The sequence below is a fragment of the Malaclemys terrapin genome, chromosome 16 (assembly GCF_027887155.1).
Source record: "Malaclemys terrapin pileata isolate rMalTer1 chromosome 16, rMalTer1.hap1, whole genome shotgun sequence".
Classification (NCBI taxonomy): domain Eukaryota; kingdom Metazoa; phylum Chordata; order Testudines; family Emydidae; genus Malaclemys; species Malaclemys terrapin.
Window position 1 is genome coordinate 5,341,305 of NC_071520.1, and position 26,033 is coordinate 5,367,337.

A 26,033-nucleotide genomic window follows, 5' to 3' on the forward strand; every position below is an offset into this window, starting at 1 on the left:
CCCAGCCAGATGGCCCCTAGCGATTCCTACAGCGGGAGGTGGCAGAAATCAAAGCAAAGGCCAAGCCCTGCCCTCTGTGTAAATCTGGGGGAGCTCCACCGAGATCCCTGAGCTCCTCCAGGTTTGCACTGTGGCTTTGGCCCAGTGGGGCTGATTCTGAGCTGATGCTGATGTAAATCAGGAGTAACCCCAGTGCAATCAATGGGGAAGATCAGAATCAGGCCCGATGTTGGCACCTCACCCTCAAAGGCCCCTAGGAGTCCCACCGGTGACAGCGCAGTCCAGCTCGGGCTTCGTGCAGCCTCTCTCCTCCCTCCTCTACACTGCTCCCTGGGGACCCTCTGAGGTGTGCCGCTCTGCCAAGCCTCCCTCCTCCCCTCTCCCGCCCCCCGAGCCACACAGACCATGCCACCGCCTCACCCAGCCAGGCGCTCACAGCACGCCGGGAAAGTCTCCCCTTTCCAGGCACAAGACAACCACCCGTGTCCCTAGGTGTGAGCAAGGACTTCCAGAGCCCTGGTGGCCAACGTGCAGAGCCCCCCACCCTGCCAGCCACATCCCAAAGCACCAGTCAGACATAGAGCCCATGGGGGCACCAGCACGGTCCCTACATCAGTCCAGTGGTGAGGAGCTCAAAGTCTCTCCGGGGAGTACGTGCTTGCACGGTGCATGGCTGGAGCAGGAGTTAGGGGATGAGGGCCAGCAGTGTGAGGGCCCAGCCATGGGCTGCGCGGCCGGACTGGGATCCTGAGGGTTTAACCCAGAAAGCCAGTGCTGTTTGAGCAGATCCCCTGGCACCTGAGGCATGACAGGTGCTGACATGCCCATGCGTGTTAAAGAATGGGGCTCTTTAGGGTCACGTGATCAGGTGCAGAGCGCCGTGGAGAACAATGGGCCAGACTCCACCGGAGTCAGGGCCACACCACCAGGGCCTGGACCTACCTGCCTCCACCCCACATGAGGGCTCAAGTCGAGCCCCTCCCCTGAGGCAATGGTTATTCCAGGGCCCCCATGGAGAGACTGAACCTCGGACCGGTCTCCTCGCCCATTCACAGCCAGTTAGTACCCGGGCAGCTGAGGTTCTAGGGCCAGAACTGGGGCGAGACCAGTGGGGCTGGCACCGCTGACCCCAGGTCTGGCGCTGCCCCCTAGTGCCCATCATGGCAATAACCCAGACAGAGCAGAGAGGCAGCACAAAGGCCCAGCCAGGTGCAAGCGGGATGCAAACCAACTGGACAAATGTCCCAACCAGAACACCCACCGGGACACGACCCACTTGTCTGTTTCTGCATGAGAAATCTAATCAAGTCACTGAGGTGAGCTCGGGCTGGGGACCATCCCTCTCCCCCAGTTGGGGCTGTCAGCCTCTTGTAAAACATGACATACGACTGACAATTCATCCTGGGTAGCAGAGAGAATTTATTCTGCTGTAAAACAGAAATGTGCTGCAAGAGGCAACGAACAGCGGTCCAGGGACCTGTGCACCACTGAAAACACACACACATCTCGGCAAACAATTGATTTTATTCCCCACCACCGCCATCCGTCTCTGCTCCATTCCGCTGTCATTTCTGGCTGGCAGGGAGAATATGAGTTTTAAAGGTCACCACTTAATGATGTTAAGGAGTCATCTTCTTTTTCAGACAAAGCACTGATCAATTTATAATATTTCTGACCGTTCCCCATTATCGGCGCTCGCTGTGGAGATTCAAGAGGATTTTTTAAATGTTTCAAATATACTTAAAGCATTTTTTGAACTCAAGTTGATAACTCATGTCCGGGACCGAAGCTGGGTGAAACTGACACATCATGCGGCCAATTTGCAGGCAGGAAGCCAGAAGAATGAGAAAGAAAGTGCAGTTTGGATTGTTCTACAGCATCAAGTGCTATTATAGCCTTACATAACCTAATGCACGGCCGATCCAATAAAACCACCTTTCCTCTCCAGTGCCAGTGGCACAGCAGGCTCCAGTCAGAGCCGGCTCAGGCTTGTCTTTCGTTCTCCAGGGCTCCCTGAATGGTTTGCGCTAGCACGTTAAAAGCCGGTGGTGCGGCAGCTCTGCAGGCAAACGGGGCCGCTGCTGCACACTTGGCAATTGCTCAAGAGGGTGAAATTCACCACAGTGCCAAGGGCCAACACCAGGCCCATATACTCCCTGCACTACCTCCCCGCACACACTCCCTGAGCTGGCCCCTGTACTAAACCCACATGCCCCCTGCATTGGCCACTGCACTTGCCCCCACGCGCCTCCTGCACTGGGCTGTGTACTGGCCCCACACTGGCCTCTGCACTGCTCCATGCTTCCGCTGCACTGGCCCCACTTACGGTTGCCATGTGCCCGACCAGAAAGTCCAGTCGACCAGAAAGTCCAGTCGAAAAGGGGACCTGACAGTGTCCAGTCAGATGTACTAACCGGACACCAAAAGTCCAGTTACCGTGGGCAGGTGTAGGGAGGTGACAAGTCATCAACCTGCGCCAACCTCTGCTCAGCTGGGTCCACCTCCTACCTGGATCTCAAGGGCAGGCAGCCATGCCATGCCATGCCATGCCATGCCATGCCAGCTCCGGAGCAGATCCAGCGGGGCATGGGGGGGTGGTGAAGAGGATCCGCTACAAGGAAGGATGAGGGAGAAGAGCAGCAAGTGACGGGGGGAGGGGGAGATGACCGAGTGGGGCCTGGAGGAAGAGGCAGGGCAGGGCTTGGTGGGAAAAGTCAGAGCAGGGGTGGGGCCTGGGTGGGGAGAGGTGGGGCAGGGGGGTCTGGTTGTCAGCAATTAGAAAGTTGGTTACCCTACCCGCGCTTCCCCTGCGCTGGCCCCACACCCAGGGAGCATTCTGCCCAAACAGCTCACGCCACAAGCACCCGTTTTAGGGGAGAGGAAGGGGATGGAGCGCTGCAGGGCTCAGGGGTCAGGCACTTGGCTGAGAAGTGCACAGACACCAGGATGACCCTTCAGTTTGGGATCCCAACGGGAGGAGAGGGGGGCTGGAACAATTTGTACAGGGGGAGGGAGGTGCTCACATCCATTGAACCAAGCTGTAAACGCTGGATATGATGGAAATCACTTCAAGCCAGGGGGTGCGGCAGCCCCCCACAGCACCCTTAGTTCCAGCACTCATGGAGCCTAGTTTCTAGCTGAGTCATCCCCAGCCACGGGCCCTCAGTCTGCAGAACGGCTCCGACTGTGGGTCTGATGGGGGTGTGTGGAGTCAGTGAGGGGGTTTCCCGTTGTGGATCAGGCCACACTGCCCTGCAGGCCCAGAACCGGGAGCACCCATGACCACCAGCACACTTGCGGCTGACATCCTGCCTCTACCGAAGTCGATGGCAAAATGACCACTGTCTTCAGTGGGGCCTGGATTTCACTCCTGGGCCGAAATACTCAGTCCCCCCTCTCCGTGATGGGCAGCTTATGAACACTGGATCAGCCTGAGTAAAGTATCCCTAAGTGGATATTCGTGTTCTCCACGCCACGCGGAAAGGAGGACGCCTCGGGAGCTCCCCTCCAGAGCCTGTTACCAAGCAGTGATGGCCTTAGGGTGGAGCAGACGTCATCTCCTGGGCATGCAGCAGCCAGAGCACAACGCAGGCACAACCCAACACAAGTCCCGGGAGATCAATGCAAAGGGCTGAGGCGCTCCGGTCTCTTTCTCGGCTTTCCCCTTTCAACCCACCCCAAGTCAAAACTTTTAACCAAAGCGTTTTCCCCTCTCAGTAGCTTAACAGAAAAGATAAATAATTTGAATCCATAATCTTCAGAATGAACCCACTAGCTCCATTTGAAATTACACCAAAGAGTATTTAATTTGCTTTTTGATCTGCTGCCTGGAACGGGAGCCCTACCAGAGGAAGTGCGTTTATAATTTATTCAGCAGCCAGCGCATTCCGGAGTCTTTTAGAAGTCCTCACAAAGAATGCCAGGGCTGGGTTGTTGGGTTGTTTTTTTTTTTTTAAACAAAGTGATCAGGGTTAACTCAGAATTTCTAAAACATCTCAGAAGTGTTCAGACTTTCCAACCTCTCCAGAGAGTGCTTTCAAAATCTTTTCAATTCTTGCTCATTTTGTTCTGAAAAGTAGATCCCTCCAACACATCTCACAAACAAAAAATGCACCCACAAAAACCAGCAACCCCACCTGCAGTGCTCGCGTTAGGTATCCGACTCTGGAATTGTTTGATTCTTTCAAGAACGGCAAAGAGTAAATGACCCTACCAATACCCCAGCCCTTTATTTGTTTCTGAACAATTCAAAGTGAAAATAATCTCTCTTTTCACTAATCAAGGATGGGAGCTTAAATCAGTCAAATAGCTTGCATTGTTCACACAAGGAAACCAAAACAGGTCAATATTTGTTTCTATTTCCCCTCTAGCTGGATTTTAAATGAGCTCCCAGAGTCAGTTTTATGATAGTCTCAGCTGAGCCAAGGAGAAGAGGAGGTTTTGAAACATGTGAGGGAGCCGAAAGAAGTATGGGAGGGGATCAGGATGCACCTGCCCTGTCTCCTGGAACCTGCCACTCACTAATCACTGGAGGGTAACCAGATCTCCCCCCACGGAGCTCCCTGCAGTAGGATGCCTATGCCATATCCTCTGAGCTGGGCTCAGGGAAGAGACGGAGCCTTGTGGGAATCCTGTATCTCAGAACTACATCTGCAGTGTCTGCTCCAGTAATGTGTGATCACATGATCCTATTACCACTTTTAGGACCTGAGCAGTTTGCAAAACATTTTGGGAACTGTGGGTTATTGTCTTTTGAAGGGGAAACTGACGATGGAGTCAGGTATTTGGTGCAATCCTGTTTGTTCACAAGGAATATACAAAGTCCTGTTTCCCTGAACACAGCAGGAGTCAGACAAGACAGCATCTTTGCTCGCAGTTCCAAGCCACTTTCCAGTCAGCACTCAGCCCAAAAGCGCTCTTCCTAGCCTTTTCTCAGGACATTTCTACACAGGACTTGTTCTGACTGTGTCTGCTGCTTCCTTGCTGCCTTCTCTTTCCACATGTCTGGTTTGCCTGCTTCTCTTTCACAGCCACACAAACCTTCACAAAACAATAGCCAGCAAAACCCCGCCACCCACACGTGCCTGGCTTGTGTCTTTGTCTTGAGGGGTGACACGTCCCTGTGACAGGGATGGAGGCGACTATTGTTTGGGCAGCAGGGTTCCATAACAGAGCTTAACTGTTTCTTACAACGATCTTAAATGAAGGGCAAGAGCTATGCCCAACCCATAACAATGTACAGTGGGGTAATAAAGACACCATAAAGGGTTAACTTCAATAGCTATTCCTAGTTGGTGTCTCCAGCCTGGGCTCCTAGGAGAAACAGCCTCATCCCTGATTCCTGACCCCGGACATTAACCACCCACCCTCGGCCCCTGTTACCCGGGATCTAAACATGCCGATGGCTGACATCAGAGTCCTCCCAAATCTGGGAATGGAGGCCCAGGCAAAGAAGCCGGATTCTCTGCAGCAGAAGGCCGTTCGCGCTGCAGCTCTGGCTTAGGGAGCGCTGACATACAGGAATGTCGTGCTCTGGAAGAGATGAGCTGGAGTCTCTTCCAACCCCCTGGGCCGAGTGCAGCGAGCAGCCGGCCTCTTGCTGCAGTCCATCTGGCCAGAAAGAACTGGAGCAAGAGACAAGGGCAGCAATGAGAGAAGCGTGTAAGGACACAAAGGGGGCTGCATGGATTGGCTCGTGCTGTGAGCAGGCCAGTGCCTGAGTGCTGGCCGCTGGGAGCTCGTTAGGGACAGGCTGGAGGAAAGGAGACGAGGGAGAAGGCTGGCTCGGTCCAGCAGGACTCTGCAATGGGATCCCAGCTGGGAGCTCGTTGGCAGGCAGGGGAATCTTCACAGCAAAGAGGAAGCAGCAGGCCAGACTCGGGCTCAGGATCTGCACCCACCAGCAGCGAGGGGAAGCTGGCAGCATGGCCTGTGACACACAGGTGACAGTGGAGCACAGAGGAGGGCTGGGGAGAGAGAGCCAAGTGCACAGAGCCAAACTGGGCTGCACTACCCCAGGGCAGAGCACTAGGGAGTGGGCTGAGGGTGCATGTGTGGCCGGGACGGCAAGGCAGGATGGGATCCAATATGCCTTTGCCATCTTGGCTTTGACGACGCATGTCCACTCCTCCCCTCCACACCCAGGACCCGACCCCACCCCACATGCTACTCCCCAGGCAGTACCACCACCTTGCTGCACCTTCCTGCCCCCGGGAGGCCAGTAACGAGGCAGAAACCACCTGCGGCTCTCTGGCCTGAGCAGACACCCCAGCCGTTCTGAGCTCTGCAAAACTCCCACGCAGGCTGCAGCCCCAGACACCTGCCAGAGTCAAGTTCAAGAATGAATTAGAAGTAAGAGGGAGAAGTTAGGAGGTGCAGGCCAAGGGAGAAGGGCGCTGAGATGTGACTCACCCCCATCTTTCAATGAGGGAGAGAAAAACGCAGGATCCGCCAGAGCTCAGGGGCTGCAGAGGAGAAGGCTCTCACACGGCAGCGGGCGGGATGGGAGCGGGACTCGGGGGAGAGCAGGTTTGTATAACGGAGCTCTGGCTGGGAGCTTCGCGTGGCAGAGAAATCGTGCATTTACCAGCCAATTGCCTGCGTCTGCAGCAGTGCTGATAGAAGAGGAAATTCAGGAAAGGAACATGACAGATTAATGGGCCAGAGCTGAAATACGAGATTAGATTTTTCAGAATATGCCTGAGTATTCCAGGTGCTCTTTAAATTTGTACAGTCTAGTTACTCTATTATGTAAAATTTAATTGCCTACAAAATCCACATAGCCTGCCTCGTGAATCCACTCTCAGCAACCAGAGAGGGACTTTGATTTGCAATCTTTATTCAGGCTGGTGCGACAGCGAAATATAAACTCTCCTTCGTGATGGAAGTTTGCTACATAAATTCCCACGGACTGTGGTCTGGATCCCATCCCCGCGGGACAGCCGGGTGTGCAGCAGGGCCCCGAGCCCAACACGCGGGGAAGGAGCTGCGATCCAAACAGAGCATGCTGCCTGCTTGGCTGGTCTGCCTCCCAGCCCTGCCCCCATTGGCATTAAGCTCACCAGTGGAGAGGAGGCCAGCCAGAGCCAACCCCCGTGTCCCCAGGGAACGCCTTGCTGCTCGCAGTGCACCGGGTGCGTTACTGACAAAGGCTGGGAAGGAAAGAGAGACCTCAAAGGTCCCCACCCTCCCATATGGGCGAGAACAGCAGTCATTCAGATAGTGCCCCAGCCGTGGAGGAAGCTGTGCCCTGACCCAGAGCCCCTGGGGCCTGCCAACTGATCAGGGAGCCGGGCCCCGTGATCTCCCAGGCCCAGCGCTTTGTGACATTCCATGGAGACGACACCACGGAAGGTGTCGAGCCTGAGTGCAGGAGCCAGCGAGCCTGTTAACGCCAGTCAGCAGAGCAGCGCGGCACCACTGCAGAGGTGTGGACATGGCAGCAGTGCTCAGAGGCCTCGCCCCACAGCCTGCACAGGGCGGGGGAGAGCGGCAAGCTGCACCCGGAGTGATCGGGGGTGAGGAGCACGCGGGGCCGGGGCACATGGCCTGCTAGCCCCATTGACTCCATTTTCATAGAATCATAGAATATCAGGGTTGGAAGGGACCTCAGGAGGTATCTAAGTCCAACCCCCTGCTCAAAGCAGGACCAATTCCCAACTAAATCATCCCAGCCAGGGCTTTGTCAAGCCGGGCCCTAAAAACCTCTAAGGATGGAGATTCCACCACCTCCCTAGGTACCCCATTCCAGTGCTTCACCACCCGCCTGGTGAAAAAGTTTTTCCTAATATCCAACCTAAACCTCCCCCACTGCAACTTGAGACCATTGCTCCTTGTTCTGTCATCTGCCACCACTGAGAACCGCCGAGCTCCATCCTCTTTGGAATCCCCCATCAGGTAGTTGAAGGCTAGGGTGACCAGACAGCAAATGTGAAAAATTGGGATGGGGATGGGGGGTAATAGAAGCCTAGATAAGAAAAAGACCCAAAAATAGGGACCATCCCTATAAAATCGGGACATCTGATCACTCTATTGAAGGCTGCTATCAAATCCCCCCTCACTCTTCTCTTCCGCAGACTAAACAAGCCCAGTTCCTTCAGCTTCTCCTCGTAAGTCATGTACCCCAGCCCCCTAATCATTTTCGTTGCCCTCTGCTGACTCTCCAATTTGTCGACATCCCTTCTGTAGTGGGGGTGGGGGAGGCAAAACTGGATGCAATACTCCAGATGTGGCCTCACCAGTGTCGAATAGAGAGGAATAATCACATCCCTCGATCTGCTGGCAATGCTCCTACTAATGCAGCCCAATATGTCGTTAGCCTTCTTGGCAACAAGGCCACACTGTCGACTCATATCCAGCTTCTCATCCACTGTAATCCCCAGGTCCTTTTCTGCAGAACTGCTGCTTAACCAGTCGGTCCTCAGCCTGTAGCAGTGCATGGGATTCTTCCGTCCTAAGTGCAGGACTCTGCACTTGTCCTTGTTGAACCTCATCAGATTTCTTTTTGCCCAATCCTCTAATTTGTCTAGGTCACTCTGGACCCTATCCCTACCCTCCAGCCTATCTACCTCTCCCGCCAGCTTAGTGTCATCTGCGGACTTGCTGAGGATGCAATCCACATCACATCCTTTCTTATTGGTGGTGCCATCATGGCAGGATGGGCAGAGGGAATAGAAGTAAGGGCTGGGGGTGGCATACAGTCCCAGGTGCTAGGGTGAGCAGATGTCCCAATTTTATAGGGACAGTCCCGATTTTTGGGTCTTTTTCTTATATAGGCTCCTATTACTCCCCACCCCCTGTCCCTTTTTTCACATTTGCTGTCTGGTCACCCTACTAGGCGCTAAGGCCAGAGGGTTGCTATGACCATCCAGTCTGACCTTCAGCATAGAACAGGCCAAAGACCTGAGCCAGCCATTCCCACCATGCACCCACAGCTGCCGTTTGAGCCAGGGGACTAGGATCAGGCCCAGGCCATGTGGCTATTACCCAGCATTCCAGGTTGGCCTCAGCAAATGGCTCAGACAGACACGGGAACAGTGGTCTGGGGCACAGGATACGGAGCTTAGAGTCGGCACAACATTGGCTCCCGCCCCGCCCAGGATCGGGGGTGGGGGGTTCAGAATCACATACCGAGTCCTGTCTCAAATTCAGGCTGACCTGATCCAGAAACTGCGGTGCATCACAGGGTCTCAGCCGCGTGGCACAAACCGTGCCTCTGGCTCTGGAGCCCAGAAGAAGTCAGGGATCAAACAGAGCAAAGAGACCAAGGCGCCTCTCCCCAGGAGCCATGGGGCAGGGCTGTCCTGGCCTGCGGGCGAGCCGGCAGCTTGGGGAAACAGTGAGAAATTCAGTGTGCGCTGCTCCCACCCCATGAGAGACAGGGCAGGGGGCTACTCCAGGTACAGCCACGCAGCTAGGTACCCCAATGGCTCATGAGCGAACCAGCCAATGGGGAGCCAGCACAGAAAACAACATAAGGATCTTCTGCATCGTGGCCCACATCTTGACCCAAGCCAGGCTGTGATTGGGTCAAGTCCCTTCCTTGATTTCCCTCCTCACTAGCAGCCCCCTGCCTTGGCCCAGGGTCTCAGTACCGCCAGCAGCTTCGCAGCCCGTCCTGGGCGCCAGAGCCCTGCATTCTGGAGCCTACGCCTGGGGCAGCCTGACATGCACGAGCCTGGGACTGCGAGCTGGGAAAGGTCCAGGAAGCAGCCGGAAGGGAGATGCAGGAGCATCCGGCCACCTGGGGCTTGATCCGAGTGATGCCGCAGAGTCCAGGCCCTGCCATCCCCCAAGCAGGGCTGTTTGAGAGCTGCCGTGCCCCGTTCACGCTCATTGCGTGCCGCTCGCCCAGCACAGGGGGATAATCAGCCCTGTGCTTCCCCTCCCTCGGAACTGCTCACCACCACCTCCAAGCTAGCAGGCAGCCAGGCGCTTGCAGGGAAGTGATAGCAGTGACTAATCCCCGACCAGCCGTGCAGCTTCCAGAAGCAAAGCCGCCGACAAAGGGACATTTAAGGTTGCTACTGAGCACTTAATATAGTTTATATTTACAGCTTAATGGCTTTTCAGCATCACTAACTTCCATTCCAACACAGAGACCTCTCCTGTATGGCCCTCAGCTGAAGTGCTAACTACATTTTCATGTTAATAAATATTTAAAAACAGTGGAACTTTAAACTCCCCTGGCAGGAAGCTGGCTGCATCTCAGCTGGAGTTTTCATTGGCGCTGGAGAGAAACTGTACTGAAAAGCTTTCCTTGGGTGCCACATGGAAAGGACTGGGGGAGGTCAAGGGCTGCCCCAGAGTTGGGGAGCAGCCCTGGCCCCATGCAGCGGTCAGGGGATCTTTCTTTGAAAGGCAACGTCGGGCATTTATCCCTGCCGGAGCCAGGGCCTGCCGCTGTCCCCTGTACTCAGTGGGTTACACTTGCCCACACAAAGGGGCAGGTGCTCCCAGGGTTTGACCCCTAGGGCCCATGGGAAGGACCCAGCTCTGCGAGGTGCAGCGGGAGCTGCTGAGCTCCCTTGATTTCCAGCGCAGCCAGTGGGAGAGAAGGGCATTCGGGAGCTCATAAGTGGGGCCCGGGTCCAAGGCCTCAGCTCTGCCTTCTCCACCTGGCCCCTCAGGGGAGCTTGGGCACTGCATCACGCACAGCTGGACAGGCCCAGGCAGGGCACAGCGGCAAGGCCGAGCCCAGAGAAACAGGCAGTGCCGGATGTGCCAACACACGCAGTGGGCACAAGCATGGCCCTCAGGGGCTGCTCTCACCCCGTGCAGCCAGAGCTGCCGTGAAGTCGAACGGCCTGACCCTGTGGCCCTCTCCGAGTTCATCGCCCACCCGACCCAGGCCAGGGAGGTTCTGCCTGTGCCAGGCCTGCAGGAAGTTGGTAGGGATGCCAGGCAGAGCAAGGAAAAAGCGGGCTCTGGGGAGAACAGAGCCAGGATGAGCCCCATGGAGAACATGCTGCAGACACGCTGAACACCCCAGAGACTCTCCGTGAGGGCTCTGGGCCCAGCCAGTCCTGCCAACCCCCGACCCACAGAGCTCGGGGACAGAGATGGCTCCCCCCTCCTTCCCCATTCAATGGTGCCTCAGCTGGGCAGGGCCACGACTCAGGGGTTTGCTGTGGCACTCCCAAGGAGCCCAAGGATCCCCACAGCCCTGCCTGGCTCACCGGGCGCCCCGGGCAAGGGGCTGCTGTGCCCTTCATTAGACTCCAGGGAAAGGCCAAGACCAGGGGCTGGAGCTGTCCCTGGTGCTGAAGCTGCCTGGACGCCATCAGCAGGGAGGTGCTGGATTCCCAGGGGCACACTGTGGTGACAGGTCCTGGCACCTGTACCCAGTGTCCCATCACTGATCAGTGCACAGGCCCAACAAGTCTGAGAGACTGGCACAGCCTCCAAGGCACGCTGCTCCCGGGACCCGGCAGTACCCTCATGCCCCTCCCAGCGCCTGCCGGATACCAGCAGGCCCTGGCCAGCTGGGCTTTGGCTTCACCTCCCAGCATCCTGTCCCCAGGCTGCAATAGCCTCTAGCTGGTGAGGGGGAAGAGGGGATGCCCCAAACAGCAGGTGCGTCATGCCTGATGGCTGAGGCAGGTACAGGGCAGGGGTCAAGCGTGTGTGGCGGTGGGTAGCCAAGAAGTCAGTCGCTGTCAGATGCAGCCCAGAACAATGATCAGAGTTCAAACAGGGGTCAGACGCCGACAGTCCCAATCCAAGGGGTCAGGTCGGTGGGTCAGAGAGGTGAGAGCAGACGGGCACCGAGGTCAGCGAGGCAAGTCCAAGTGACACAGGGTCAGGCGACGCAGCAGGGGGGCAAGGTAAGGTTTATGCCAGGGTGGCTAGGCAAGGTGGGCTAGGCAGCAACCAGCAGGAAATGGCCTGTTTCTCAGAGAGCTTCCTCTTCCTGTCAGGGTCTTTATATAGTCCACGTGTCCCATGCGAATTCTGTCTGTCCAGACAGTCAGGGCCTGGGCCGTGAGCACGGAGGCTGATGGTCAGGGTGCTGGTTCAGCATATGGCGTGGTGCGGAGACTAGGGACGCCATCCAGGGACCCAGCAGACCAGCACTCAATACCATCGTCCTGACCTCGAGGTTGCTGGCAGGCCGGGGGAAGATGGAAGGAGGGCATCATGAATACACAGGGATGGAGAAGTTCAGGGATGGAAGCAGAGGAATGTGGTGAGGGGAACCGGTATTGGGGAAAGGAGAGCTGGATGGGGGTCTAAACATCCTACTTCCCCTAGTGCCCAGTACACAGGCAGGACAGCGCTGTGTCTCCTCCCACTCCTTACTGATGTCCCCCCCTTGCAATGGGACAGCCTGGCCTCCTCTGATCCACCCCCTTGTGCCACCAGGCAACCACCCAGCCTCTTTTGCCAGTGCCCAGAGCAATGTAACAGCAGCCCAGCCTCAGTCAGATGTAAAGTTTGCACTGCAAACAAAAGCTTTGGCATCACATGGTGGTGGGGGATCCTTGCCGACAACGAAGATAGCAGGTCAAATGGACAAGGATACTGCCTTTGCGTGTGGGGGGTAGGACAGGGGGTTGTGTTTCCTCTGAGGAATTTTATTGCACAAAAGAGCCACACACACACACACACACACACACACACACACACACACACACACACACACACACACACACACACACTGCTCTCTAAATCCAACAAGCAAAGTCATGCCTGCAAGCAGCAGCCACACACCATGCAGGGACTCTGCTTGGCATTGTCTGGATGGTTTGCTAAGAGGGAGAAAGCACTCTACTCTCAGAAGGATTCAGCTCCGTAAACTGCATTGTGGCTTGGCTTGTATAGGAAATGTAAGAAAGTTCAGCTGAAGGAAAACCTTGACTTGTACAGTGCGAGATAAAAATCCTTCGCGTTGACAAATGAATCTACTCATCTGCCAGGCACTGTATTATCTTGCAAAACGGGGGGAAAAAGTGAATTGAACTTTGGGTGATTTTCATTTCCCTACAATGTGCAGCAAACTGTGATTCCTATTCATTATGAGACAAGACTGACATTCATTAGAGTGTGCATTAACTCCCTCATTCTTCCGTTGCCTGCAAAATTAGTCCACCGAGGGTAGGAACTAGTCGTTTCTATATTGAATTCCTAGTAACTACACTGGGGGTTTTCTCCAGACAAGCAAGGCAATTATGAGAAGGCCCGTTCTGTCCTCAAATTGTAATATTTGAAATCTCACGCGGTCGCTTTGCTGTGCACCGGCAATGGGAAATACTAGCTCAGGTGTTAGGCACCACCGCACAGCATGGGGGAAGCTCTTCTGGAAGGAATGCCTCCTCGTAGGAGGAAGGGAAATTCTGTTTCAGTTCTACCCATCCTTGGAATTCCCTCCAGCCCTGGGTCTGTATGCATCCTGATCAAATACGGGGAACACGTGTTAGTCCTGCCTGAGTGGTAGAAGAGGCCAGAGGGTTCATGTATTCACTTTTATACCCAAATTGCATTGCGATCGTGCTACAAGCCAGTAAATACTGGGAAATCCGCACAGGAGGAAGCGAGGAATGCTGCAGTCTCCTGGTCCAGAGACGGCGAAGGGGCCTTTTGACTTGGCTGCTTGGTGCTTTGCTTGTGCATCATCTCACAAAGGCTGCTGGTACCAGGACCGCCCGGAGGGGGGTGGAGGGGGGCAAGTGGGGCAATTTGCCCCAGGCCCCGGGACCCACAGGGGCCCCCACGAGAATATAGTATTCTACAGTATTGCAACTTTTTTTTTATGGAAGGGGCCCCCAAAATTGCTTTGCCCCAGGTCCCCTGAATCCCCTGGCCGGGTACTAAAACGACCTTGGAATTTCTAAACATTACAGATGGCAATTTCTTAACTAAAAAGTGTTGCAGCCAACCCTGTGGAATTCTGTATTAGACCTTGTCCTAACAGGTAAAAAGGAACTGATCAGAGAATAAAAAGTGAAAGTGATCATGACTTAGAATGTGCAGCAGAATAATGTCCAGACCAATAATATATATTCTTGGGGCCAATTTCACAAAGCTGAAAAAAAAAAAGGATGAACCAACTCAGCTGGGAGGAAAAATATAATCAGAAAAATGCTAACTGGGAATTATTTAAGAACACCTTACTAGATGTGCAAAAAGCCACAATCCCACAACTGAGAAAGACGGCAATGCTAGGTTGTTGTTGTTTTTTTAAAAACTGCTTTAGAGGGGAAGTGAAGGCAGCTGTAAAAAGCTAAAAGCAAACAATATATAACAAATGGAAGAAAAGGGAAGTTGATAGTAATGAATATAAATCATAATTTAGGAATTATAGAAAACTGCCAAGGAACACAAGGAGAAATCTCTGGCTAGCAGAGTTACAGACAATACGAAGAATTGTTTTAAATATATTGGGAACAAAAAGAATCCTGATGATGGTACTGGTCCATTACTAGATGGAACTAGTAGAGTTATGGATAATAATGCAGAAAAGGCAGAGGTGTTCAATCAATATTTCTGTTCTGTATTTGGGGAAAAACAGATGATATAGTCTCATAATAAGGGGACAATAACACTCTTTCCATTCCATTAGTATCTCTGGAGGATATTAAAAGAAGCTACTAAAGACAGACCATTTTAAAATGAACAGGTTCAGATAACTTGCATCCAAGAGTTTTAAAAGAGGGGGGTGAGGAACTCGCTGGATCATTAATGTTGATTTTCAATATGACTCGGAGCACTGGGGACGTTCGAGAAGACCGGATGAAAACTAAGGTGCCAATTTTTAAAAAGAGTAAATGAGATGACCTGGGTAATTATGGGTCTGTCAGCCTGGCATTGATCCAGGGCAAGATAACGGAGCAGATGATACAAGATTCGATAAATAATGAACTATAGGAGGGTAATGTAATTAATGAAAATCAATGTGGGTTTATGGAAAATAGATCCTGTCAAACTAATGATGTCTTATTTTGATGATATTACAAATTCAGTTGATAAAGGTAATAGTATTAACATAACATACTTGGACTTCTGTAACGTATTTGACTTGGTACTGAATGACATTTTGATTAAAAAACTAGAATGATATAAAATTAAAATGGCACAAATAAATGAATTAAAAACTGGCTAACAGGTCCCAAAATGGAACTGTAAACAGGGAATCACCATTGAGTGGGTCTGTTCCCACTGGAGTCCTGCAGGGATCGGCTCTTGGCCCTATGCTATTTAACATATTTATCAACGACCTGGAAGAAAGCAAAAAAATCATCCCTAATAAAATTTGCAGATGACACAAAAATTGGGGCAGTGGTAAACAGCGAAGAGGACAGGTCACTGGTACAGAGCAATCTAGATAGTGTAATACACTGGGTGCAAGCAAACAATATGTGTTTTAATCTGGATAAAGGTATACATCCAGGGGCAAAGAATGTAGGCTGTAGTTACAGGATGGGGGACTCAATCCTGGGAAGTGTGGACTCTGAAAATGATCTGGGGCCATTGTAGATAGTCAGCTGAACACAAGCTTTCCATGTAACTCTGACCAAAAGAGCTAATGTGATCCTGAGATGCATAAACAGGGAAATCTTGAGTCAGAGTAAAGAGGTTATTTTACCTCTGTGTTTACACTGGTGAGACCACTGCTTGAATACAGTTCCAGCGCCCACTATTCAAGAAGGATGTTGATATATCGGAGAGGGTTCAGAGAAGAGCCGGGAGAATGATTAAAGGACTAGAAAACCTGCCTTATTGTGATAGACACAAGGAGCTCAGTCTATTTAGCTTAACAAAGAGAAGGCTCAGGGGTGACTTGATCAGAGTCTGTAAGTACCTTCCTGGGGAACAAATATTTAATAATAGCGTCTTCAGTCTAGCTGAGAAAGGTCTAACATGATCCAATGGCTGGAAGTTGAAGCTAGACAAAATCAAACTGGAAATAAGACATACATTTTTAACTATGAGAATAATTAACCATTGGAACAATTTACCAAGGGTCATGGTGGTTTCTCTATCACTGACAATTTCTAAATCAAGTTGGCTGTTTTTCTAAAAGCTCTGTGGTAGGAATTATTGTGAGGTTGTTCTCTGGCCTGGGTTATACAGGAGGTCAGATTAGATGATCACAATGGTCCCTTCTAGCCTCAGAATCTATGCATCTCGGAGGGTTGGTGGTGGAGGAGTTTCTCCTTCTTAACAATTCTCTCTGTGATTCTTGCTGTCCTGACTGGTGTGGCAGGTCCAGCTGCAGCATAAGTTGCTCTTGTTCCTAAGCTGACCCAGTCCCAAGGATGTGGGGTGTGGGGAGAAACTGACATCCACACTCAGACCCAACAGCAGCATCTACACAAACAGCTTCAACCACTCATCTGCATGAGAGTTTTCCCGGGTCTCCTTACTGGATCTGACTGTCATATGGGCCTGAGGTCAGCTAGGAGCCACTCAGTTGGCAAATTCAGATCCCATGCACAGACTAGCCTGCCCTCCAGAGACACCGGGAGAAGGCAGGGGAGACTCAACCAAGTGTAATCAGTAAGTAACCACGATCGGTAGTGGAATTAGAAGAAGAACATAAGAACGGCCATACTGGGTCAGACCAATGGTCCATCTAGCGCAGTATCCTGTCTTTCAACAGGGGCTGAAGCCAGATACTTCAGAGGGAATGAAAAGAACAGGGCAATTATCAAATGACCCATCCCTGTCATCCAGTCTCAGCTTCTGGCAATCAGAGGTTTAGGGGCACCCAGACCATGGGGTTGCATCATTGACCATCTTGGCTAATAGCCATTGATGGATCTATCCGCCATGAACTTATCTAGTTCTTTTTTTAACCCAGTTATACTTTTGGCCTTCACAACAACCCCTGGCAATGAGTTCCACAGGTTGACTGTGCAGAGTGTGGAGAAATACTGCCTTATGTTTGTTTTAAAGCTGCTGCCTGTTAATTTCCTTGGGTGACCCCTGGTTCTTGTGTTATGTGAAGGGGTAAATAATATTTCCTTATTGACTTTCTCCGTACCACTCAGGATTTTATAGACCTAGATCATATCCCCCACCGTAGTCAGTCATCTCTCTTCTAAGATGAATAGTCCCAGTCTTTTTAATCTCTCCTTGGACGGAAGCTGTTCCAGATCCCTAATCATTTTTGTTGCCCTTCTCTGTATCTTTTCCAGTTCGAATATATCTTTTTGGAGATGGGGTGACCAGAACTGCACACAGTATTCAAGGTGTGGGTGTACCACGGATTTATGTAGTGGCATTTTCAGTCTTATTCTCTCTCCCTTTCTTAATGGTTCCTAACATTCCGTCGGCTTTTTCGACTGCCACTGCACACCGAGCAGATATTTTCAGAGAACTATCCACAATGACCCTTTCTTAAGCGGTAACAGCTAGTTTAGACCTCATTGTTCTGTATGTACAGTTGGGATGATGTGCTCCACGGTGCATTACTTTGCAGTTATCAACGTTGAATTTCATCTGCCATTTTGTTGCCCAGTCCGCCACGTTTGTGAGATCCCTTTGTAACTCTTCCCAGTCAGCTTTCATAGAGAACACTGGTGCTACTCAGAAAGCAGCCCCATCTCTTTCGGGATAGCACTGGGGCCTGCAAACTTTAAACAGGACCAATCCCTCATCATGCAAACACTTAAAAGCTAGGCCGTTCGCAGAGCCAAACGATGCAGCCTCATGAAGAGATGGGCGGGTGGGAAGAAGACAGACCTCAACAGCTTCCAAAACCGGACATGCTTTTGTAAAATAAAAACAAACAAAAAAACCCAAGGCTTGTGGGTTTGCAACTAGGCAGAGATTGGTGGAGACACTGTCCTGGGGGCGTGGGCCCGGGGCTGAAGGTATTAACCCATTCCTGGCCATGCTCAGGGGAGCCCGTTGCTTGTCTGCAGCCGGGACAGGCCCAGGTGCGTGAGGGCTGAGGCATTGTGTCTCATGGGCGGGCTGGCGTACACTGCGATTCTGAGCAAATCTTCCGGCCTTGCATAGACCCAGCTCCTCCCCCACACAGAGGAGAGCCCCAATCGCCTTTCAGTGAGTGAGCAGGTTTCCCTCCTGCACTGAGGAGCTGCTGGGCAAGGGCTAACAGCTTGGGTGGGGCCAGTGTCACTCTGCCAGCCCTGGGTGGGCATGGTGCCCTCTGGCAGGATGGGGCGCCGCAGGGGCGCCGCAGGCGCCTGCTTGTTTCAAGTCCTTTGCGTGGAATGCCTTGGGGATACATCCTCCTTCTCGGGATCATGCCAGGGTGCGTCCTTCTGCAGGGTAGCCTGGAGGGCCCATCCCCTGCCCGGCCCGTTCTGGGGGAGCCAGGGGAGGGCAAGGCTTGTAGGGGCTCTGTGCTTTTGCCTCTGGCACCACCTCTGTCCCAGCTATCGGACAGCACCGCTCCGCTGCAGCCATGCTGCCAGGGCTCCGTGCTACTGGGTTTCCAGCTCCCATGGCCCCACTCCTGGCTTTACCCAGCTGGGTGATAGGTCTGTTAATGCATCACTAACACAGGGCCAGCACCCTGGGATGCTGCAAATAGGGGCAGGCTGCAGCCAGTGGCACCCTGTCCCTGAGCCCTGAGAGCCCCTTGCACATCAATCAACCTCTGCTCCAAACCGCCGCGGAGTGGCACAGTCAGGAAGGCAATTCTGTTCCTGCCTTGCGCCACACCCGGGTCCCCAGCCCGTCCCCACCGGCCTGTTGCTTTCCGTGCAGACATGGGGGGGGGGCAGAGCATCCCTCAGGTGAGAGGAGAGTGCAGTCCCCAGCAGCACATGCACTGGGAGCTGAGGGCTGCCAATGCTGAAGAGGTGCGGGGATAGAAAATAAGCTCTCACGGCCTCCATGCCCTCAGTCAGCTGCTATGGGAACAAACACCACCCAGCAGGGGAGTGAGACACACGAGACTGGAGAAGCCTGGCTAAGTCAGAGCAAGTCCTGGCAGGAACTCCCAGCACCGGGTCTGCAAAGGGCAGGGATGCGATGCGCAGGGGACCCCCACAGCTGTGGCAGGGCAGCCTGTTGGGGAGATGTTCCGTTTCTTGGGGAGCAGAGAGAACGTTTTCACCGCTGGCGATCGCCATCCACAGGAGGCCAGCAGTCCCAAGGGAGAGTAGAGGGAACCCCGGCCCTCTTCACCCTGCGCACACACCTGGGCCAGAGAAAGCTGATCGCTGTGGTTTCCTTCCCTGGCAGTTTGCAGGCAGATCGCCCCCGGCCCCTGGAATCACCCTCTGATCCGGGTGCACGGTTACGGAGCAAGAGCTGCGGAAGTGCCAGCCTGCTCTGCGGGGGCGGGGGGACTGCCATAGGACAGGAGGGGGTGTGCTGTGCTCAGAGCACCTGGACAGGAGATCCTGGGAGACGCGCGTGCGGTGCATCCCGGCCCGGGGAGACGCGCGTGCGGTGCATCCCGGCCCGGGGAGACGCGCGTGCGGTGCATCCTGGCCCTCTGAGTAGGGGGCCATGTCCTGCCAACTCCACTTCTCGCTGCCTGCCCTGCCAGGTGCTAATGGAGAACTTCACAGGGAATTCAAACTGTAACTGGGCCTTGGCTGTGCCGAGCAGCCATCCAGGTGTGCAGCAAGGGACGCAGCGTGCATGACAAGGAGCGAAGGCCCCAGGAGAGGCGCTGCGAGGAAGCAATCAGGCGAGAGGTAACTAACTGTGAGACAAGCCCCGTCATCAGCTAAACAAGAGGAAATCACAGACGACAGCACCAGGGCCATTGGGCTGAGCCTCAGTCCCAGATCTCGGCTTCAGGCTACACTGCACTGCCTCACGGCTTGGGTAAGAGAGGCGTGCATGGCAGGGGGGCGGGAGCCTTCTAAGGAGCTTCTGGGGCCTCTGAATCTATGGGCCCAATGTTAGAGGACTCCTGCTAGGGTGGGGATGCTCCCAATTACCACATGGCACAGTCGCCTTAGCGAGGGTTCGGAGCAGGGGGCCGCACTATCTAAATAAACAGGCTTAACAATCCAAACCCTGCCAGCGGCTGTGAGGCAGAACAGCCCATGCCCGTCCCAAAACAGACTGCGCTGGTGTCTCTCTTGTCTCCTCCCTGGAGGGTGCAACTGGAAACCAGCCAGCCCCTCCCAAAACGTCCCATCCATTTCATCTTGTGTTTCGGTTTAGAAAGAATCAGGCGGCAGCGCGCCCAGAACAGCTGGGGCCAGGACTCCTAGCGCTGCCACTGATTCTCTCTGAGACCTTGTGCAGGTCGCGTGGGCTGACATTTTCAATTCCGTCCTAAATCTGGGGGACTCCAGTCTTAGGAACCCAGCTAGTGACCCCTCGGGCATCCAGAAATGGAGGCACCGGAAAGCGAGGCCCAAGTGGAAAATGTTGGCCTTCGGCAAACTGCACAACTATCTCTCTGCGGAATGATCTACTTTACTGGGGGCGGGTGCTGTCAGCTCATTCGTGATTTTAAATCACATGGTTGGCTCTCCTTCCAACCATCTGAGCTAGGCTCAGCCGGGGAGCCGGGGGGAGAGGGTCCCTGGGCACATCAGAGGGCTCTGGCATCGACACTGGCCATTTATACCACGCTGCGCGAGCAGCTGCTTCCCCAAGCCGACGTTCCCTTTAAGGTGGTGCCGCCCCTGTGGTGAGCCTGGGCCCAGCAGGGAGCAGAGCCGCCCTGCCCAGTTGCTTCAGCATCTCAGTGCCCAGCCGTGTCACGTTCCCCTTGGCTGCTCACGCTCTTGTAGATTTCAGTGTCTCCTGCTTATTAATTAAGGGGATTTTAATGCACCTTGTGATGGATTTGTAATGGCTCTTATCTGCATTTACAGGGAGTTGCAGGGGACAGAGCGGGGATTGAACAGTCTCTTAATTAGCAGCCAAGCAAATACAGCACGGTGAGATCTTCTCCAGAGATCGTCAGGGCCGGGTGCTGCCCTCCGCAGCCCCGCTGGAGACGGGGGTGGAATCGAAAATGGCTGGAAAAGGCACCTCCAGAGTAGTTGTTATCGCCTGAAAAAACCACTGTTTACTCTCTGCTGTTTCCAGTGCTCCCGGAGGAGCTGGGAAATGAACCTATTTTCCTACTAAAGCGCATCACATGGGCATCCAGGTGTGCTATTTTTAGGGAGGCTTGTAAAGGCAAGCTGCACTCTGGCTTGTTATGGGAGGGTCTGTCATTAGCACTGTCCTGAACATGCTGGTTTGTTATGGGACGGGCTCTCTTGAGCATTGAGTGGCCGGCTACTCTCTGGCCTGGCTAGCAAGGGGATCAGTCAAGAGGGTCATGCTGGTCCCTTTGGGCCTTAATACCTATGAATCTACTATTGCTGTTAACTCTTTCCAGGCCCGAAGCCCATTCAAGCCAGCGGAAAGACTCCCACTGTCTCCAGCTGGTGGTGGGTCAAGCCCTGGAAGAAAGCCCTGTTGTAAAGGGAAAGGAAGAGGCTTCTTGCATCAAGTCCAGGCACTGTGAGCTGCTTTCGCTGCTGTGAAATGTGCCACTACTGACCATGGCTCCTCTCCCCCCAGTTATCACTCCAGAGCCAGCCCCAGTCAGAGAAACATACTCCACACATCACCTCGCGTCGGTGACCGGCCTCTGCTGCCAGCGAGCCAAGGCTGCGCAGGGGCTGGGCCAGAAGGGGCCAGGCCGGGCAGCGCCCATGTGCCAGGGACCGTGCCGCCCCACACTGCATGGAGGCACCACGGATTGACCCCACCACCTGGCACCACTGGGGTGCACGCTAGGCTGATGCCCCCTCCAAAGCCACTGTGCACACTGGCTAACGGCCTCCAGTGCCCACCCTCTCCCCAGCACAGGCCAGCCCCACCCGGACACGTTGAGTCTCGTTTCCCGCAAACAAAGCCGCTAACGAATCCCAAAGCTAAACGTGCACGTTTCCGTGCGGCGTCCTGGCACTCGAGAGAGCGGCACCGCGTGCAGCACACGCTGTCCAGCAGCGCCCGTCGGACTCTCCACGGCGCCCCCTAGGTTGGAGGGGAATAAAATATTGCCCCCGAGGTAGCGAAGGTTACTGAGCACACAGGGCAAATGCTAACCACTCATCCTCCCAGCGTCCCTGCCTGCCAGAGACCAGACCAGACTGGGAACCCTTCTAGTCCCACAGTGGCCAGGGCTGGATGCATGTGGGGAAGGGGCAAGAAACACCCTAAGGCAATGAGTTCCATAAGCTAGCTATGTGTCGCCTAAAGTCATCCCTTTTTATCAGCTTTACATGTGTTGCCTTTCGATTTCACTGAATGCCCCCGTGCTGTCTGGGGCAAGGGGCCGATCTACCCTCTCTGTGCCATTCACTATTGCGTCCTCCACTCTCCTGCCTCCTCTGGTTCGTCTGGACTGCAGCAAATAGTCCCAGGGTTTCTGACGTCTCTCCACAGTGAACTTGCTTCCTCTCTCGGATAATTTTAGCACAAAGATGGGCGACGGTGTCTATTTTGAGATCAGGTGACCAGAAGTACACAAAATACCCCCAAAGGACAGCGTACCATTAACGAACAAGAAGGCATTCTGGTTCCTTGGGATTCTTTTCTGGATACACGAACATCTTGCCTGATGACATCTGAGCAGAGGTTTCTTTGGCGGGCACAGGTGTTACAGTTCATCTAAACCCAGCAATATGAATGAGGAGATGGAAATAATCCATCCAGCGCGCGCTGCTTTGCATCGATCAGCTCGGAAATTCCTCGGCCATTCTGTCGCCCATTCACCAACCTTGGTTAGTTCCCTCCGACAGGCCTCAAAGTCTCCGCTCTTCTCGATTAACCTAAAGGCTTGTGTCAGCTGTGTCCCAGGGTTTTGCCCCCTTGGAATTCACACCCCTTTCTAGATCAGCCATCAATCCATGATCAACACCAATCCCAGGACAGATCCTTGAGGCCCCCCGATGTTAACTTTCAGCCATGTTGAATACAGAATTTTGTATTCCTACTTTCTGTTTCTTGGAGGGAGAGGTAACATTTTGTCATGGATCAGAAATGACGATCACTTAGTTTCCTTAACAGCCTATCTTGTCCATCTTCCGATTTAATGTGCATCAGGCCTCACCAGAGAGCGTGCTGGGGGCTGCTTACCTCTCTGGTGAGGCCTGATGCACGTTAAATTGGAAGATGGACAAGTGAGTAACATGATCTCATTGACAGATGGAGGGCAGGGAAACAGAGGTTGCAGGCCTGGCTTTTCAGGGACGCTCAGCACTCACCACTCTGTGGTAGCTGCAGGCTCTCAGAACCTCTGCCTGTCAGTGACAGAGCTGGGCCTGGAACCCAGGCCATCCAGCCCCTGTGCTCTACCCACTAGACCACACTATCTGCTAGTGTCGAAACAGCAGCATGTGCCTCAAAACTCCTTTTCTCACCTGCAGGCATGGAGTGGAGGCCAGTGCATGGCCCCCTGGCCCTCGGGGCTGCTTGCCACAGCCCTCGCTGGAGCCTGGGAACCACAGAGCTGCCGGTGGCCCATGTGCTCCCAGGTCTCTTCCGCGGAGAGGAAGAGGATCTGAATGCAGCATGCAGAGGGGCTGTAACAACTCCGCCCAGACCAGTAGCAACAGGAAGTTACTATGCCCAAGCGGCTGGATACCTGTGCCACAGGCGGGTGGCGCTCTCCCTGGATTCTGGGCGGGACAAAGGACACTGCCTGAGCTGCCATTCGCTGGGCCCTTGCTGAAAGTTGCCAAAGAGAAGCCAATGGAGCCTGAACTCCCCCCCCACACACACACCAGCCCTAAATGTGCTCCCTCGTGCTCGGGGGGAGGCGCACTGGGGATGCATTGTGGGGAACCTTGCACAGCTCCAGCCCGGCTGCTCCCAGAGATTTCTGCATCTGTGGCCTCAAGGCAGCACCTGTGACCAGCCCCGAGATCCAAATTCATCAGAATAACAAACAACGCTCCCCACAGAGATGCCCAGTGGCAAGCGACGAGAATGCAGCGGTGGAGCTGCCCAGACACCATCCCGGGGCATTTACATCTGAAACACGCCATCTGCCAAGGACATGGCATTGGCCTAGGAGAGGAGAGAGCCACACACTCATGCAATGAGAACCGAGCCAATCTGCGCGCACACAGCACGACACCTAGCTGGTCCTTATCCCAGCATTTGCTCCTGAATCGCTACAGAGCCTGCGCTCCTGCAAGAGCTGGCAGGCCCCGTCTCCGAAGAGAGAGCAAACTCCCCATCTTCGTGGTGTGTGTGGTGCAAAGAGCTCTCTCCTCCTCCCGCTCACGAAGCGGACACAGACATCTCTTTCCACCAGCGGGGGCACTGCCTCTCTCCAGGCACACGTGGGTTACATACGCCCAGACGATTATGGCAAACAAATCCAAGATCATCTCGCAAATCTATGGGCCACGACCTAGCAAACACTCTGGGAGATGGCTGTCTCCCAGCAGCATGGCAGGAGCTCCCAGCGGACGGGCTCGAATCCCCGGATTAACTGTAAGACTAGCCAAGCACTAGGAAAGCCAAAAATAAATCCTAGGTGAAGAAAAGCATTTCACCCTGGAAAGACCTGTCCAAGCAAAGCCAGTCGCTCCTGGGCGGCTGCCAAGGGGCAGAGTTGGCTTCATTTATTCAGCAGCTAGTGCAGATCTCTCTCTCCGGCCATGCTGATCCCTGGGTGCCTCCTTCCAATCCGAAAGGCAGAGGCCAGCATTCAGAGACAACCCCACTCCTCCACCAGGGACACCAGGGCCCAGACGGGCACATTCCCACCACGCACAGGCAGTCAGCTGTGACCCACCCAGAGCCCATGTGGCCAGGTTTTGGGGAGCGGCTCCACTCCACACAGGACAGGAGCTGTGTCAGTTGCCAGCATCCCCTGGAGGATGGGGACCAAACTGGGGCTGGGGGCACAGCTCAGATCATTTTTGCCTAATTTCCAGGCCTTGCGTTTCAGTCACTCAAGAACATGGCAGCAGCACCAAGCCCAATGCATCAAAAATCATGAGTCAGGTCCGCAAAAATGGTGAGATTTTTTTAAACACCTCTACACAGACACGACAATATTGTTTATTTGCCTTCTGGGTTTTGAGCCCTCAGGAGCCACATTTTCCAGCTCTTCTCCACAGCTGGAAGGGCATAAATATACTTTGCATTTTGAAATGCAAGTGAAGATCCTCCCAGAACCTCAGGACTCCAGGAGCTGGGGCTTTAGGAACAACACCACCCAATGCCAGAATTGGCCCCAGTGCCACTGGATTTGCTGCCAGGGCCAGATGGGACGAGGGGCCCGGCAGAGCTGGGGAGGCAGGGGGACGGGAGGGGTCGGTACAGAGGCGAGTCCGGGCTGTTCCCGGATCACCTGTCGTGACAGGGTTTAGTGTAGATCGTGTTTGAGATGTGAAATCAGGGAGCGACGAATTATCAACCTGCAGCAAATGGCTCCCTCCACAGGGCTTCTAATTCACAGCCCCCACCACAGGGGCGGGAGAGGGAGGGGAAGCCAGGGCCCTGCAGCTGGGCGGAGCATGGGGAAGGAAGCTAGGGCAATACCCAGGGCCTGGGCCCCTGCAGGAGGGTCGCTGAATGATCAAGGCAATGCCTGGGCAGAGCCCACGCTGGGAAGGGAGAGGGCAGCGCCAGTCACTGCTGGGAGACAGCCAAGCCCCTGCAGAACACACAGCCTGGTAGTTCACAGCATGGATGGGTACCACTCCACTCCCCTTCCTTGCCCAACGCGCCCTTCTCCTGCTTTCTCCCCTGGCAGGCTACCGGGGACGCCCGCCGGCCGAAGGGGTTTTCCAAGGAGGAGGTGCTGTGTTCCCCGAAGCGCCCGCCCACAGTGATGGATGGAGAGGGGCCGCTAATAGGCCATCTCCGCATCAGCTTCCTCGTGCCGGAGCGGTTCCTGCGAGCGGTTTCCCACAATCCATCATTGCTTGTGTGGTTAGCGTGAGCACGCCGCATCGCGAGGGGCTGCAATTACCGTTATTAATTCCACCCTCCCATCAGGGGATGTTAGCTGCAAATTGAGAGAGGGGGAGGGGGAGAAGTTATCGCTCGCGCTAAGTCAGGCTCTGACAAGGAATCGACACGTGCCAGAAGCGGCCGGAGCCACGTGCTGCTGGGCTACACACCTGGGC

General features: G+C 54.1%; 1 protein-coding gene across 1 annotated transcript in view; it reads right to left on the reverse strand.

Annotated features, from left to right (window-relative positions):
- Nucleotides 1–26,033, reverse strand: part of RTN4R (reticulon 4 receptor) — a 112,056-nt gene that overhangs the window by 75,369 nt on the left and 10,654 nt on the right. The gene's annotated exons all lie outside the window — the stretch shown is intronic.